A 17817-nucleotide genomic window follows, 5' to 3' on the forward strand; every position below is an offset into this window, starting at 1 on the left:
TTGCCATCAACAACTCTACCTAAATTGGTATGCACTATATATAAATTTAATTCGGTTGATGCTTTTTAAAATAGACATAATAAAGAAAATGCAATATTTTTTCATCCCTGTAAAACAAATTTTAACAGCTGAAAGACTGAGACAACCTTCTACCTGTATAAGATATAATGTACATACAAAGTCAAAAAAATCTTCTTCAGATAGTTTTTTCATCTTTTCCTCTTTTAATGTCTTTTAATGTCTTTGTTACATATACATATTTAGCTTTGAGATGTTTTCTACCTCTTGTACGTAGAAAATGAACGAGATAATGTTGTATTCACGAGATACTATTGAGCAGGCCATCATTATTACGCTTGTTTTTTTTTTGCCTTTTCTTTCTTTTTTTCTGTTTATCTCATTTCCGTTCCCGAAGTTGAGTCCACTTGCTCTTGCGACATTAAAGTTAGTACATAGATATGACAGTGATATTTAGTCTTTCAGCAATTATTTGAGTGACAGAAAGTTTCCTCATGTCACCTGCTGTGCGATTGAGCCGTCTCAAGCTAACAGATGATGACTAGTGATGAAACTAGAATGGTGTTGTCAGATTAATAATGAAAACAATCACAAAACCGAGTGCCTGATACGGGCTGTTTCCAGGCTTTTTGTGCCCTGTGCTCTGCTTGAACCCCCCAACGCTCTCTTCCTGTTAATACAGCTGCCTGGTTGATGAGTTCAGAAAGGCTTTGTAAAACATGGCTAATTGCCAGAACTGACTCAAAATCAACTGGAGAGGAAGAGCAACAGAACACTGTCACTTAACAAGAACAACCACATACAATGCTTTTACTGTTGAATGTTTATCTTTTTTAAGATTCAGTGATGAAGTTGTCAAGTTTGTACTCTTATAATTAGAAAATAAAATAAATTATACAACTTCCAGTAGTTGCAGCGAGGCTGAGATTAGTGACGTTTTGGTTGTCTTTCTCCTAACATTTCTACATGCATTTCTGTGGAGACTCTGGCGGAGATGCCCCGTAAACACTTTATTTTCTCCTCAGTCTAAGTTGCATTATTATATTGGTGGTCTGAGAAATGTTCCAGCGGGTCAGGGGTCTGTGTTTGTGTATTCATGCACATCTCTCTGCGGGTGATCTTGTTATCCTAATAGAACTTTTTCATGGCAAACATTCCAGTTAGCGGAGGTCTGTCCCTGCTGCTTCACGATCATGTTCAGTGAAACGGTCAGAAATGGGGGGTTCAAATCTTGCAATAAAATGCTTTCCGATATATCTGATCTCCAGTGGACAAGTCCAATGCTGTCATGCTTTTTTTTTAATAAGGATTACAGGAGAAGATATATTTTGAGGGTTGGTTTCAGTTTCTTATCCTGCGTGCCAACATTAAGAGGGAAGATTTTGGGCTGTCTGTCTTAAAGGCAATGGCAGCTGGAAAGATTTTTCTGTTTCTTCTGATTTTTCCCGATGATTTTCATTATAGCAGAAAAAGTAAAGAAAATTATAGGAAAGTATTTCTGTTAAGTTTTTAATATTTGCTATATGAAAACAGCAGAAAAAATTATTATTATTATTATTATTATTATTATTATTTGTATTATTTTTAAAAATAATAATCAAGATTCCAATCTAAACTAACAAATTTAATCAACAAATAATATCCTATAATCTGTTTACTTCAGTTTAGCCTTGCTGTAACTCATTATAATTACATCAGTAGCAGAATATGGTCAAATATGGAAGGTGACTTTCCATTGTTTGTGTGAAGCCTTGTAAGCTCATCCTGACATAAAACCCTCCTCTGTGTGATTATTTAGATAAATGGGTGGTTTTGTACATCAGGATATAATTTTAATAAGCCTCATATGCTGCTGTTTCCTGCTGACTGAACGCAGTCTCAGAGGCTGTCTTACTCGCCATCTGTTCTGAGAATGAAGAGGCGTCCACACAACAAACAAAAAACAACAGCAATAATAGCTAGAATGATAATGTCGTAAGCATTCACACTACTGACTGATAGAGTTCTGTAAACTTTGTCACCAAGCATGCGTTGCATACTCTATGTGTAATCAAAATGGGTTTTGACAAGCAGAGTTGGGGGGGGGTGTTACCACCACTCTGTCGTAACAGCTAGCTTGTTTTGAGGGCCAATTTCTTTTCATATTTCAGCATGAGTCATCTTCAGCTGATGAAAGTCTGGCAGGAAACAAACTTTTAGCACACGCCTGTTTCTCCTTCAGGTTCAACAGAATTGTTTTCTTTCAGCGTAGAAACTGACCTTTGTGTGACAGTCACATGACCACTGTGACCCATTCCAGTATGGTACATAGTCTGCAGTTACCTTCCTGTTCGTTGTTGTGTTGTCCTCAACTGTGGCCGTCTTCTCAGCGCACTCATTTATGGCCTTGGAACTTCAAAGTCACAGCGTAAACAAATATGCTTTAATGAAAGGATCACGTGTCCTCTCATTTATTCCTCTGAAGAAAATGAGTCCAAAACCACCAGACCATCAGAGAGGGATGGATCTGAACAGTCTCGCCATTGTAGGTACCACGGCATCCTCATTAATCACAGGAGTTGGGATTGTTGTGTCCAACTCATCTGTCTTCCTGTCGAAGGCCTCTAGTAGTATAAGGGAGGCCTGGAAATGTCCATTCGATGTGTCTTAATATCTGCTAATAAAGGCAAGGTAGTCACGAGTTAAAGAAACAACAGTTCCTAAATGTGTAGGACCTTTATGTTGTGAAGCTAAAGGGGGGGCATGCTTTGTTGCTGGATTGTCATGTCGAGCAGAACACTTAAGTCAACGGGAACAGTTTGTTTTTCTCGTCTCTCAATATCTCCCCTACAGAAAAAATTGTTTGAATGTCAAGTGCGGGTCCTGAATTTGGTAATGACTAGAACTAGAGCTCAGAGTTTATTCTGTTTATTTCAATGTCAAATCCTAATTTCTGCATGCAGAATGACCTTAAACTACCGTAGTAGATACGGTAAAGACGTAGAAGAAATTAACAAGACTCAAGTAAATCTCTGGCATCAAGTATGTCCAGCTGGGCCTTATCTAAGAAAAAAAACACTTAATTAGAGTTGATGATTGGAAAGATGTTCTCTTGATGTGGCACTAGTTAAGCAAGTTGGTTCACTTGTCTGATCAAGATATAGCAGAAGATGGCAACAATGAAAATCTGAGACGTTGAAGATGTCATCACAAGAAACAAGCTCCGAACATGTGGTTGCATAGATAAACAGGCTGAGGCCGAGTCATTAATGGACACTGAAATCCATTTCACTGACTCGATTCTGTGATTGGATGGCTTCTTTTTTTTTTTTTAAAGGTTTTTTTGGGCTCTAGTGGCCCTTTATTGGAGATGCAGACTGGAAAGGGGTAGAGAGAGAGAACGGGGAAGACACGCAGCAAAGGTGCGCGGGCTGGATTCGAACCCGCGACCGCTGCAGGAGGAGGACTGTAGCCTCAGTATATGGCCCGCTGCTTAACCCACTGCGCCACCGAGCGGCCCAGGATGGCTTCTTTAAGCTTTGTATGCAAGATAGATTTATGCAAAGACAGAACCGTCTTTCCGTCAAAGTCATGCGCTTCGCACACTTCTCATTGTCCCTCTACACCTGAGAACTGAAGGAAAATGTAATTTCTCCACCTCCGCTAACACAAAAACCAGTCCTAACAGATTTAACATGTGGTTTCCATTCTTTTTTTTTTATTCATCCAACCTGCTCTACCATCTGGGACTTCTTACATTTTATGTGTTTCGCGGCCTATTGCTCAGGCATACGAACCCCAAAGGCAGCCAACACTTTGTGCCCACAATTACATAATTTAAACTACAAAACCTCCTTCTGTAAAAATGTGAAACTGACAATCCAGCTTTTATACTCCAAGCTCTTTTAATATAAGTGGACCATTGTGAATATAATCGTGAATATTTAAATATTTGGACAGGAAAAGTTTCCACCCTCCACTTCTTCTATTCTTTCTTCTTTCTTTCTATCTTTCTCTTTTTTTTTGTTTTTGTTTTTGGCCGCGGTTCACCTCACCTTTAAACTTTTGAGCATAACTTCATCCATTACCAGTATCCGGATGATATTTCCAATATTATTGGGAATTATTTATTCAACAGGTTTTCCTAAAACTATATTAGGCAAACCTTGGTTTTACAACACAATTTAATATTTGATATTTGTTATGTTGGACTAGTACAGCATGGTGAGTAAGATTCCAACTCACCAGTTATCATTATAATGGAATTTTGGCTCAGCAACAACACCTCTCACATGCCATTCGTCAGCTCTGGTGTGGCTGTGCTCCCTGGTGTTGACACAGTTGGTGTTTGTGCAGATGACATAGATGGTTATCGATTGGCATAAAGCTTCCTGCTATTTGAGGTGGCCACTGACAATAAACACAGCAGAGCTGGAGCTAACAACTATTTTGGTCGTCAACTCATCTGTTCTTTATTTGACTTCCTGTAGTCGATTAGTCAACAGTTACTTCTGTGGCGCCCCCCCCCCCACCTACATTGCTGAAGTACTGCCAAGAAATGACAGCTTTTTATCACAGTTAACAATAGCAATTCACCACGAGCGCAAGAGTGGAAGATAAAGGCAGAAAGGCTGGTTTAGCCAGGCAACGCAAATCTTTGGTGGCATCACTGGCGTCCTACGGGCAGGGCAGCTGAAAGCTGGAAGACATCAGCGTTGTTGCTTGCTTACTCCCTGTTTCCCTCTTATCTGCTCCTTTGTTTTTATATATGCAGTAACCGTAACGACCGCTACCCCAGCACTTTTACCAGTGCATTACTATGACACTGAACATTCACCTCTGTGTGGGAAACACCAGTTCGTCCGTGACATTTATGTGGTTTTACATGACGCGTCAACACTAAAAATTCCACATCCATAAATTTTCATAACCAACATCATCAATTTTGTCGGCGAACCGGTGCAGCCCTAGTACACGGGCAGAGTCTACTCACTTTCATAAAAACTACTGGCCTCTGTGACAGTGAACTTGAAAGTCTGAAAACTGTTTTCACATACAGTCTGTAGTAATGAATAAACAACACACAGAATGGGCGTGAACTATTGAGAGAATAGGGAGAGTGCCATAAGATGAATTTAAGTCATAGCTCTTAACAGTTCTCACGGCAGGAAGTTGACGTGGTTGGTCCTCCATCACAGTATAGGAATGCTGGTGTATATTTTTGTCAAGAAAAAAAGGCACCCAGTGTAAGATTGCCAGTTTTACCTCAAATAGCTTTATATGTATTGCAGTATTTTGAACTATGTGTGAATGGTTTTACATGCTGAAATTTAATGGATAATGCAAATGCCCTAAATTTTTTATGAGTAATGTGGTCTTTGTGTGCATGCTGAAACACTGAACTCTTATGCATGCAGAAGTTGAATGGCTGATGAAAATGCTTTAAGATAGCAGACTTTATTTTTAAAACTGTCTTTCTTTTACATTTTCAGTAACTTCCTATTTGTGTTTTATGAATCTTCGCATTTAAGACCTACATTAGGCTGTATTAACCATCAACACACCCAAGGGACAAAAGATGAAAATGAGCCCGTGGCTAAAGTCTTGTATATTTACATGCTCATGATGTTTATCAGCTTATGGTCTCCCTGCTTGCGATACTTTAAAAAAACAAACTAAGTATGTAGTATTTAAGCGAGAATTGTGCTGGATTTCATCTTCGACACATAATACTAGTCAGATTTACAGTCTAGCGCTGTCTCACAGTCCCATGAAGACCCGGACATGCAAAATAAAAATCTGTTTGTGTCTGTTTTTGTCCTAGCTGCCCAGACGTCATTAAGCGAAGCAGTCCCTCGAGAGGTAAGGATTTCAACATCAGCCCGAACCATTTCAGCTCCAGCTCAAGCCTATAATGCACCTGCGGATTGTAAGAACAGCACTAATCTGTTTTTAGTATTATTTTACACCATAACAAGCATAGTTGATGGGAAATAAAACGTGGCGAAGCCTATGAAGTGTAGTGTTGAATGAAGTGGAAAGTTTTTGTTCGTCGTCCAAATGCCTCCGCCCTCCTCTACGGTTTTTGTCAAGGACGTGGAGGCTACACGGAGAGCGGTAGTGGCCACTTTTTGGAAAGCACACGATTAATGACAGCTTTGGTGAGTGGTTAACTTACAAACTGCTTTTGGCCAGACATTTTGTGTTCACAAAGTATTTATTTTATTTTTTTAAAGAAGACTGTGCCAAGCCTTTCTCTGCCCAGTACTTTTGAGCACAATGGCTCTGAAGAATTCGTGCTTGTTTTGAGTTTTGCAGCGGATGAATTGTGTCCTGACTTTGGTGCACAGTGGTCATTTCCTTGTCAGAGGCCGTCTCTCAGAAGTTAAGTTAGCAGATCCTCCAGGTCGAGGCTTTGCTGTTCACTTCGTTTTTTTACATAACATGTTAAATATCTCTTGGAGAACTGTTGTTGAGTTGTCACGTTTTAAAAAGGAAACATTTTGACCATAAAAAAACAAAAAGACAACAAAAGTTACATTTTTTTAAGAGTCGCGTTGTACCAACAGATATGTTTTAGTGTGAAAGTAGGGAAATAAAATGGAACATATTCTTGCATGTTGCTACGTGTGTCAGAAGTCACATGACCACTGTGACCCCTTCCAGTATGGTACACAGTCTGCAGGCTGGTCCATAGAATGCAGAGAATCGCATTGTGCAGTTTTCCACAAAATCCGGTATTTCCTACCACATTTTGACAAAATCAGTGCATACTAGTGGTATAGCAGGTGCTTTTTTCTTAATTTCTTTGTGCCTGTTTGTTTTGGAAATTTTTCTCGGTAAAAAATAACTTACCACAAAACATGCATTTTAAATTTCTGCTGACCTCTGAATTTTTTTTTTTTTTTTTTATATATATTTTTATCCCTGATTTTTTCCCATTTTTATCACCCAGTGCTCCTACCTAACAGTCCTGGGCATTGCCATCCTCTACCAACCCCGGGAGGGCCCTGCACTGAGCTCAGGTCCTGACCTCTGAATTTTAAAAGCAAAATCTGATCTCGTTTTGAAAACGGCCACGGTTCTTACTCTGAACCCCACCACCTGATTCCCACCCGGGACACGCATCTCTGTGATTTAGGCTCTTTTTGTTTTTTCTTTTTTTCCCATTTGAAGTGCATACCTCAGCAGAGCCATCTGGCTAAGCTCCTAATGTTCCATTTAAAAATTACACCACAATAGAAAGTGGATTAGCAGCTGTTGATGTAATCCCTTAATGAGTTTTGTAGTGCTTTCTGCGATTCAGTTGATCCTACACTGATAAGTTATTTAGGAGTAATATACACTGATGAACTAAACATCTTGACCGACTGTCATTTTGTTTAAATAACAAAACTTACGGTTTGTCATATGAAAATTAAGTTTAGCTATACTCTTTGGAATAGCATTACTTGGTTGCTACACATCAGTGCAGAAAGCAGTCAACATACATATTAAATAAAATGTTAGATAATATTTATTAATTTAAAGCACATAAATGATGGTTTGTAAAAGCTTTTCTGTATTTGCCGTTCCTTGTTTATAGTCTCTTTAGACGTTAGGCTCCACTTCATTCAGCGGCTTGCTGCTAATTTTATTTAATTGCTGTTTGCTGCTGGGTTTGAAATAAAACCCTCAGTTTACTGAGCTTTTTTTACTGAGACCAGACCAAACCAACATTTCTTATCGCAATTTCAGGCCTTTACTATATTTCTCTCCAGCCAGCCTGTACTGGCAACGGGTCCAGTGTGACTCAAAATGACTCAAAATGTAGCGACCCAACCAGGCAACAGCAATTAGGGGAAGGAAAAACACTGTAAACCAAGCATGCCCAACTGTCTCTGAAAAACCTAAATATACAGAGCAAGAGTAATGAGATGTACAACCCTGTCACATGTAAACTGTTTATAGGAAAGACTTTGAAATATTCCTGCCGTAATTGTCTTTCTTTACAAGATCTCTTTTTTTTTTTTAAATTTTTGTGTCTGTCTGGTTTTACCGTCCCACTTTTCTTCACCTTCTTCCTTGTTTATCACTAATGGCGCTTTTCCACTAGGGGTCTTCCCGTGCCGAGTGATACTTTTCTCTAATTACTCTGCCGAGGTTCTAAGCGGGCTGAGTCAGGCCGTATCTGACGTCATCACACTACATGCCACCGATTGGTCAGGGGGTTTGGCCAGTCTGACGTCTGAGTCAGGAAATGGACATTGTTTGAAGAGCGATTCTGGCAGTTTCTTGTTCATTTTATTCAACCACCGATGGCAGCGCAAAAGTCTGCTCCGTGGTCCAACTCTGACGTGCAGACGTTCATAAACCTGGTGGCTGAGGAGAGAATTCAAAGGGATCTAGATGAGGCGTTAAGGAACGACAAGATCTACCAGGAGCTTTCTCAGTCCATAACCGCTCACGGCTACCAGAGACGAGCTAAAAGCTTCACTGCTTGAAGTCTTCTCTCACTCTCATTTTTTAACTTGTTATCGAACACAGACCAAGAAGCACATATAGCATCTCCTCCATGTTCTCCACGTTTAGTGTTGTTGTCTTTTTCTTCGTTTGTGAGACACACTCATGTATGTCGCAGCAGCTTCGCTCCAACCCCGCCTACTTCCACTGGATTGAAACTAGGCCAAATTGAGTCGAGCCAAGTTGAGAAGAGTCGAGCCGAGTAGGTACTAGGGGAAAAGCGCCTTAACAGAAGCCATTTTAGCCTCTGTGGGCTAATAAAGAAACATTGGCTGGTCCCTGTACACTCATTTAAAGTGTCCTCATGTAGTGACTTTTTAAAATCCTGCAGCATTCCAAGCTGTCATCCTCTCTCGGTGTTTACAAAGAAAAAATGTGTTTCATTTTCTAATTCTTCAGAAGTCATTAGAAGCAGACAAAAGATTTTCATGAAGGTCATCCTCCAAATCTGTGAAGCTCCTATCAGACATTCACATTTTCCTTTCATCTATTGGCAAACTAAACATCTCAGTATGATGTTTGAATGACATTCCTTGTGCTTTTCAGTAATATTTTGCCAATCTGACTAGTTGAAACCTGGGAAACATGCATGCATCAGTTCCAACGCAGCACACTGGAGGTGTGAACTGCTGCAGTCACAGCGTCAGACATGTGCACCAGCTGGGGTTTCATTTCCCCTCTGATCAGCCGTACAGATGGAGCCAACAGATTGCTTTATTAAATGATTTACATCACTATCCAAACATTCCTCCCTCACAGATTCCATCATTATGAGCTGCAGTACTGAGTTATACTATTTCAGATTCTTGAGTTGAATGAACAACAGAACACGTAAAGATGTATGTAATTAAACATCTTTTCTCCATATCTGGTGTCGCATCCCAATTCAAAAATGTCTTTTGCCTCTCACTCACGTTTGCACTCAAAGCCAAGGTCGCACATGTGCCGGGCTGGCTTGAATTCAGAGAACCTGCCGGACTGAAGAGGTTTCGATTTGTACGAATGTCTGCAGAAATGGCCAGCTGTTGGTGGGCACTGCAGCCACGTGGAAACACGTCGCTAAATGAATGCAGGCAGAATTGCAATTGTTATAGATGCTGGAAATGTAATGTAGTCATGAATGCAGGTCCCTTCCGGTGGAGGCTTTTGGAGCACATCTGGCAGGATAAAGTTACAATGATGTCCAGTTCTGCTCCCCTCTGTCACAGGTGCTGAGCTTCCTGCAGAAATATTCTGGTGGTAAATATTCTCCTGATTTTGATCCAGTGAATTCGTGCTTATTTAAATAGATAAAAGTATGAAAAAAAGAATATATAGAGAATTTTGATCTTTCCAAGGGCTGACACACTGATTTGTAGTCACAAAGTGTTTTAATTAAAGAGTGTTAGTTTCCCTTATTAAAAAAACACTGTATTTCTCACTGACTCATGCATCCTGACAGCAGGAAGAGGCTGTTGCTTTTCATGTGTTTGTGTCTTTGTCAAATTGAGCATGTACTCTATTTGATTTGGGTTTTACAACTTTTATGTTACTCTTAGCCCTTTTATTTGGATTGCAGAAAGTGCTCTGCTCTTGTTAAAGTGGCTGCATATGTTCTGCTGTGTGGGCTTGTGGGTGTGTGTCATGGCTTTTAAGCAGTGTTGTTATTTATCAGGCACTTTCTTTCAAAGTACAGACTGTGTATATGTTATGGTTGAAAAACAGTGCACTCTCATCCAAGTCTCCGTGTGTGCATTGTTTAAAAAAAGAAAGCCCTCAGCTGGTCCTTATACAGGGTACGGAAATGAAGTCAGAAACAGTTTGTGGAAAGCTGAGGACATCCATTCAATTTATTCAATAACTTGTAGAAACAACTTTAAGAGCAGTACTTACATATATTATATATTTTAGTCCAGTCATCCTGTTGATTTGATACTTGAAGCTTTCCTCTTTCAGCCCTTCTCTTGTATATTTATTGGTGTGCTTGGGATCATGTGTCTGGTTGCATGAGCCAATTTTAGTCGAGCTTTTGTGTGTTAAATGGCCTTATTATTGGCTCTGAAATCCTGCAAGTCAACCAGAAACGTCCCATACCGATGACTGCGAGGTGCCCATGTGGCTGAAAAACAACCTCAAATCATCAGCCCCCCACTGCCATTATTAACACTTAGTATGAGGTGTTTGTGCTGACATAATCTTCTCACCAGACAGCAGAACAACTGATCTCATCCGTCCATGAGACAGGGGTACAACTGTTCTCTTCTGTTTTCTTAATAGTTTGTTACATCATTCTTTTTTTTTTAAAGGGGTAAAAAAGCCCTTGTCATGAAGTTTTTGTGACACTTCCACTAAATTACTCCACCAGACAGAAATGTATTTCAATTCCATTTTATTTCTATTACAATACACTGTCTGTAGGTACTTTTTCCAGAGACTCAGACTCCCAAGCAAATTGCAAAGAAACAAGAACAAACTTCCTTAGTGGGAGAAGAAACTTTGAGCAGGACCCAGGTCATAAAGGAGGATGAAAGGAGGGTGAAAAATTGCACATCAACAGAGCAAAACAATATATATAAAAATAAATAATAATAATAAAATACTATAGCCTGTTTTTCAATGGAGATTATTTGAGTAGTTGAAAACTAATGAGGTTACTTTGCATTGTATTCAGTTTATTTCACCCAAGCCCCTTTGCACCTGTGGCTTTTTTTTTTCTTTTTTTTTACCACTCCCTAATTTGACACGTTTTACTCAATTTGTATTAAAGGATTGGCTGTGTTTGGTGGCTCGTTACTGATCTCTCTTAATTTTCTGCTCAATATTCAGCTTAGATCTCATCTTTATTTTCAGAGGGAGCAGCAGAAAAGCTGAGGTAGACGGTGGAAAAGAGATGCAGAATACTCACATGTTCAGAATATAACCTGCTCCCACCTCTGTTTTTCTCCCTCTAATCTCTAATCACCGTGGCAGCTTGTTTGTTTTGGGTAATTTGATGATGAGTCTGTGTTGTCCAGTGTATAAAAAGGAGAACATAAATCAATCATAGTAGGAAGCAAATCCAGAGAACTGGGCTGAAGGAAGGAACAACACAAGCACTGATCTCAAGCTTATTAGCTGCCTACAGATAAGGGGGGATAGATGGAATCACAGTTTGGCCACTATTGCTCTTTTTAACAAAATAGGCTATAACTGCTAATTAATGATTAATAAAGAGTTAACAGTCTAATCAGAAACCTCATTGTAAACTGGTACAATATGTCATGTGTTGATGTTCATAAGAGGTGTATTTACATATCTTAATACTTTGTAAGGGAAAGGCTCTTTTCAAACCTGAAACATGATATTTCATAACTGAAAGAATCCATTCTTTTCTGCATGACTCTACATGGCCAGAATTTGTCATGTAGCTTTGAAAGGACTTTTTAAAAGACTGCCATCCACTTTATTGCCATTATTTTGCTAAATGAACATTCATATGCACCTAATCAGCCAAACATAGAACAATATAATCAGATAGACACACATGATTTTACACACAAACACACACATTCTGCTCCTAGCTCTTGTGGCCTTCGGGGGTTTTGTAGTGCAGAGATGCAACAAACGACAGCTTTGTATTTTAGGAGGCTGGGAAAGTGGAACCACACTGACACACGCAGGCATGCATGCACAGACACATACACACTTTTGAAGTTTGGAAACCAGTACACAGTGCTGTCCTGCTCAATAGACTGATTCATCAGAGCACCCTCATGACTAGAGGAGAAAATGGAGTTACGGCAAGGGAGGATGAACAGTCAGGAGTGTTACGGCTCAGCACTGTGAGGCTGACATGACCTGACAGGGGTCATGTCTGTCGTAAATGGTGGACTATATTGACCTGGCAGTGAGTCTTAAAGGAAAAAAAAAACTCTGCATTAAATCCTTATGTGCAGTGTGTGTGGTAGACCCTATCTTTCTGTACTCATATTTTAGCATGTTATGGGGATCATAAAATGCAAAACACAGCAATAAAGCCACAAGCAGAGGAAATAAAAAGACTTTCAGAAAAGTACCGGGCTGATTTCACTGGATAGAAATCCATGTTGGCTTTAAAATCTGCTTGCACAGTGTTTGCACCCGGGAATTAACCTGCACCTGAAGGTTAGCTTGTTGTCAACTGCTTTGATGTGATGTGTTTTTGTGTTTTGTTCTTTCAAACACTAAATTTCGTTTTTCATGCATGTTTACTTTTACATGATACAGGTAGGTTTTAACAAAAGATTAACAGGTCTCTTTAAATATCTAGCAGACATATGCTTCACCTTAAACAAAATGTTGTTATAATATTTACCCAAAGGTAGGATGTGCATTACGACTATCTGTGACATACAAATTCAAACTAGATGCTTCTTTTAATTTAGGTTATAGTGAGACTAATTCTCCAAATTGTTGCGTACTTCATGACCCTGAAGTTAGATTTGGATTCAGCATGTTTAAAATCCGAGGTTCTAGACAGGTTGTGAATCAGCTGAATCCACGCTTGTGACACTGCAATCAAATTCACATTCACAGAGTTAACCCTCAGGTAAAGCTCTGCTGTAGCTCACAATCAACAAAACTACGACATATTTTATGAAATGCTGTACACTTTTGCAGATATCCAATTTCCTGGCTCCGTTTCTGTCCTGAATATGACCCCCCCTCCCATCCCCCACCGGTTTCAGATATTAGAAATATCTGGAACACATCTGGAAATTCAAGCATGTCATTTCAGATCATATTAATCAGCTGTGGTTTTCATTGTGGCTTAGTGTGTGTGTGTGTGTGTGTGTGTGTGTGTGTGTGTGTGTGTGTATTTAAATATATATATATATATATATATATATATATATATATATATATATATATATATATATATATATATATATATATATATATATATATATATATATATATATATATATATATATATATAATTCAAAATTGAACCTGAAATGAGTAGGTGCATCCAAGATAAAGATGTTATGAGTTTAACTGTTTTCACAAAAATGTTTTCCTTACGAAAATTAACTACAAGCTGGAAAAAAAAACAAAACAATAGCCACAATTTGGACAAGCCAGACCCTTGTATCTTTCAGCCCGATACATGACACAACCGGGACAGAGTGAATCCCTGGTTCAAGACACATCTGCATTTCCAGCCTGTCTTGCGAGTGACGTTCAAGCACCTTATTGTTTTATTTTAATGTTTCTCTTACTTGCACCAGATTCAAAGTGCCTTTTACTCGCCATCTCTTCACCTGGAGCAGTGCTCTGCTCCGAGCTGGGATTTGTCAGATAGTCACATAGATGATATGAGTTGGCATGTTTGGGTATCAGAAAGCTTTGGCTGCTGACATCATGGCCTGTGTAAATAAAATGAAGCCTCCGTGGCATCATGAGGACTTATGCGCACGTGTGAGGAGGTATTTGCAGGGATACACTGGTGCCAATAGTAATATCAGACATTGGATCCAATATTTTTCAGCCAGCACTCTACATTGTTATTTAATTGTTATAGGCGTGTTTTATTAAGACAAGAAGTTATAACTGTTTGCATACTAGTTTGTGCACTTTGGGTTTATCTATTGTTTTCATAAGGATGAAGAGCAGATCGCCTTTTATATTGAATAAGTGCAGAATACCAGCAAATCCCAATGGCTTTACATACTTTTCATGCTACTGTATTTTATATAATAACTATTAAGAGCATTCCTTTCCCCCGTGTGACCAGTATTCGGTACTGGCCATATGCCTAGGTATAAGTATAGTAATAGGGCCTGAAAAAGCAGGACCACTGCAGAGAAAGAACATAAAGAGAAAGAGCAAATTATAATTCTTTGCTTGGACTTTTTTTGTAATCTTTATAATGAATATGCTTCCAATATATATTTTTCCAAGCAGAGAAAGTTCTGTTTCTTTGTAAGGGTTTAGTCATAGATAGTGTTCCATAATTGACAGCCACAGTTTTTCACACTTGAAGAACATAATAATGTCAAATATTAAACTTCCTCGTTATTTTTCCATGGCAAAATACATACAAACCATTGAAAACTCTAGACATTCAAACTAATTATAAGGAAACATGTACTGTCTGGATGTATGGAGGTCCCATGGTACTCCTGGGGTCTTTGCTTGCAGAGAATAAAGCTCACTTTTTTATTGAGTATTTTAAATGATTGCTTTTTCTCAGTGTGGCCTTTCGATGGACTGGTGACTAGTGATGGGGGAAAGTATACCCCATCTCTGGCACGGTGACTGCTGGAGAGTCTCCAGCACTCTCTGACCTTTACTTAAATGAATGTGGATATTCATGAAGGACAAGCCCTAAAGAACAAGATAGATCAAATGTTTTATAATCCAATGTTGGTCATAGTGAGTCTTGCAGCTGACGGTTGAAACGAGCCACAGAGTGGGTGTTGTGAGTAACAATGTTTGGCAGTGAATGTGTTTGTCTGGACCTCTCCCTCAATGTCTCCACCGGAGTTAGGCAGACTTGGAGTCCCAGCCTCACACTCGTGCAGCCCAAGCCCTCAGCGGCTCCTTCTGGACCACACTGTGGATCGAAGCTGAGTGCTCATGTTCTTTTAAAGCCCATATTAGATGACTAAAGCTGACATCATTAGCTTTTATTTACAAGCATGTTTATTTCTTCTTTCCTTGAAAGTTGAAGTGTTCAGCAGTTTAATCGGTTTCAGATGGGATTTTTTTTACTTCATTAAATTCTAGAATATGACGTTTATGATGAAAACTTTCAAATGAAAGCCTTCAAATATTTTGGGCTGTAACACACTCAGTACATATTTTCACCATAATAGTCACCTCCTGACCTTGCGCCAGACATGGACTCATTAGTGAAACACAATTATTTACCACTGTCACATGGCGTTGTGGTCATCACGGGGAATGACGAAGTCACCCCTACCCCCCTCCTCAGTCTCCCGCCACATGGGCCAAGAGTCACCGCACCCCACTGTGGACTGAATTCTGTTGAGCAAACGAGGGAAAACTTATCTGCATTATTATAAGAGCAGAGGGGTCGGGGCCATTTGTCAGCTTTAATTATTACTAGGGGTGACATTTACTCATGAATCATTTATTAATGCCAAATTGTGCTGACATCTGGAAACATGAAGAAAAGCGTTGGAGCTTATCGACAAGGTTAATAAACAAGCCCGGCTCTTTATGAAGAACTTGTGCTTGTGCAAACAAACAAACAAACAAAAAGGTTGGGAAGCTGTGTTAAATGTTAATTAATGAAGAAAGTATCAATTGTAAAGTCTTTGCATGAGAAAATGTGCTTGATCTAAGGTTGCAGTTGAAGATTATGGTCTTTCCATATTTTGTTTTTATGTATTTTTCTTTACATGATAGAGTTGTAACTTACATTTATGGAAAAACTATATTTTTAATGCATCTCAGGCCCTGAAGATCCTGGCCATGCCGTATTATTTTATTATTTATTTATATCTTTTCACTGGCTTACTCAGATTTATCTGGATTTATTGAAAAGCTTTAATGACTTAATTCACCGTCCCCAAATGCTTTCTGGTTTTACATTAATAAAGTTTATCTTGGCTGTTAAAGCTACGTTAGAGTGGATAAACTTGTCACATCTTCATTAGGGAAGAGCCAGCTTATCTGCACATGTTTTTTATTGTATTTATTTAATAGAAATTGAGTTTGTGCTTTTCCTTTCTCCATTTGGAATTACGTGCATTTCCAATCTTCTTCATTCAGTCTCAGCTTTTAAACAGGTTTCAAGTACCAAGTTCAAAATATATTTGATTATATACTTAATGAAGAAACGAAATTGTCAGCTTTAATATTTAATAGCTGGGTTTTGTTTGGTTTTTCGTTTTTAAACTATTTTAATCGATTCAACGTTTAAATAACTTGACATTCATTATAGCCCATCATTGATTTCCATTGTACTTTGTGCCTCATGTTTTAGGTGTTGAAGCTTAGCAGCTCACTTTGTGCTTTACTTTCTTCTCTGGGTCTCTGGTGCAGTTATGCTCTGTGCTGTCTTTGTTCTTTGACAGGATATGGCTTGTAAGTGTATTTAAGAATAGTAATAAATCACTGTGAAAGTCCTTGTGCTAAAATAGGCTTTGTTCTCTTCACCAGTTGTACTATATTCCCTCTGCTGGACGCAGGCCAGCAGGTCACAGCAGGTCACTGCAGGCTGCTGCAGGTGAATCCCATCCTTTTCACCGGGGGTTTTAGGGGAATTTCAGCTTGCGTCAACATTGGGATTGCTTAGCCGTTCCCTCGTTTCTACAGGGAGGGAGATGGGTTTTATTCCCTCTGCCAAGTTCAGTTCAAAGTTCAAAGTTAATCTGAGTTCAAGTCCAGTCTGGCGTTCATGTCTGCAGTTGGTTGCAGGGACATTCTGTTGCTGTATATTCTTGTTTTTCTTTTTTTTTTCTCACTCTTTCAGCTCTTTATTTATTATTTTAGATTAGGAATGCTTGTAACATACCTCATCCATTGAGTTGACAGTTCTGAGTTAACTGATGTCATGTAATAATGGACTTTTAAAAGAACACAGCACAATCCGGTTGTTTTGCAGAGGGCTCAAGATTCTTGAGCCCTCTGCAAACCAGCGGAGATTTAAACATTTTGTCTGACTTCTTCCTTCATTACTTATATCATATAATCACCAACAAGGTACCCCTTTATGATACAAAATGCACACTTAGTACGGTACTTTGAACTTCTGTATCTTCCCCTTCTTCTCTTTAGAAATTTACAACTCCCAAACTTGCTCATAAATAAAGAAGTGGGTCCTTTTTTAACCCATGAAGTCTGGTGAGCCCTTGCACATTTTACCCAAACATGTGCTACAGTTAGACCAGACATGCAACTCCACCTCCATCACTGAAGGCCAGATGTTGAACTGGTGCAATTATGTTTAGAGCATATGAGGAACTCTGAGAATAGATGTAGGGCTTCCCTTTTTTATTTTAATTCAGTAAATGTACATCATGTCTCACAGAAATGGAGACCCATTTAGGAAAGTGCAGGACTGAGATTTTTTTTCTGCAAGCACAAGCCTTTGGTTGCCAAATACAAATTGCTTTTGACACGACCTTCATTGCAGTTTAGCGTAAACACGCCACAACTACTTGCAAATAATTTCCAGGATGGGATATTCACTGCTTTCAGGGTTGATCCTCCCCTCCTGGACTATGTTTTGACAGAAAACCACACTTACCGTAACCCCAACCACACTGATGAGCAGAGCAGGCAGGGAATCCCTGTCGTTTAGACACTAACAGTTGGTTACACAGTAGCTTGGCAGGCCTGGGTCTC

At 39.1% G+C, this 17817-nt stretch overlaps 1 protein-coding gene across 2 annotated transcripts in view; it reads left to right on the top strand.

Moving 5' to 3' along the window:
- The window catches only part of add3a (adducin 3 (gamma) a), a 127665-nt gene that overhangs the window by 16332 nt on the left and 93516 nt on the right, over positions 1-17817 (top strand). The window contains exon 2 of one of the 2 annotated variants that reach the window (XM_061721486.1): positions 5822-5859. The exons of the other annotated variant lie outside the window; for it this stretch is intronic. The gene's annotated coding sequence lies outside the window, so the exon portion shown is untranslated. The remainder of the gene's footprint in view (positions 1-5821; positions 5860-17817) is intronic. 2 annotated transcript variants of the gene reach the window in all.

The sequence above is a fragment of the Cololabis saira genome, chromosome 1 (genome assembly GCF_033807715.1).
Source record: "Cololabis saira isolate AMF1-May2022 chromosome 1, fColSai1.1, whole genome shotgun sequence".
Taxonomy (NCBI): Eukaryota; Metazoa; Chordata; class Actinopteri; order Beloniformes; family Belonidae; genus Cololabis; species Cololabis saira.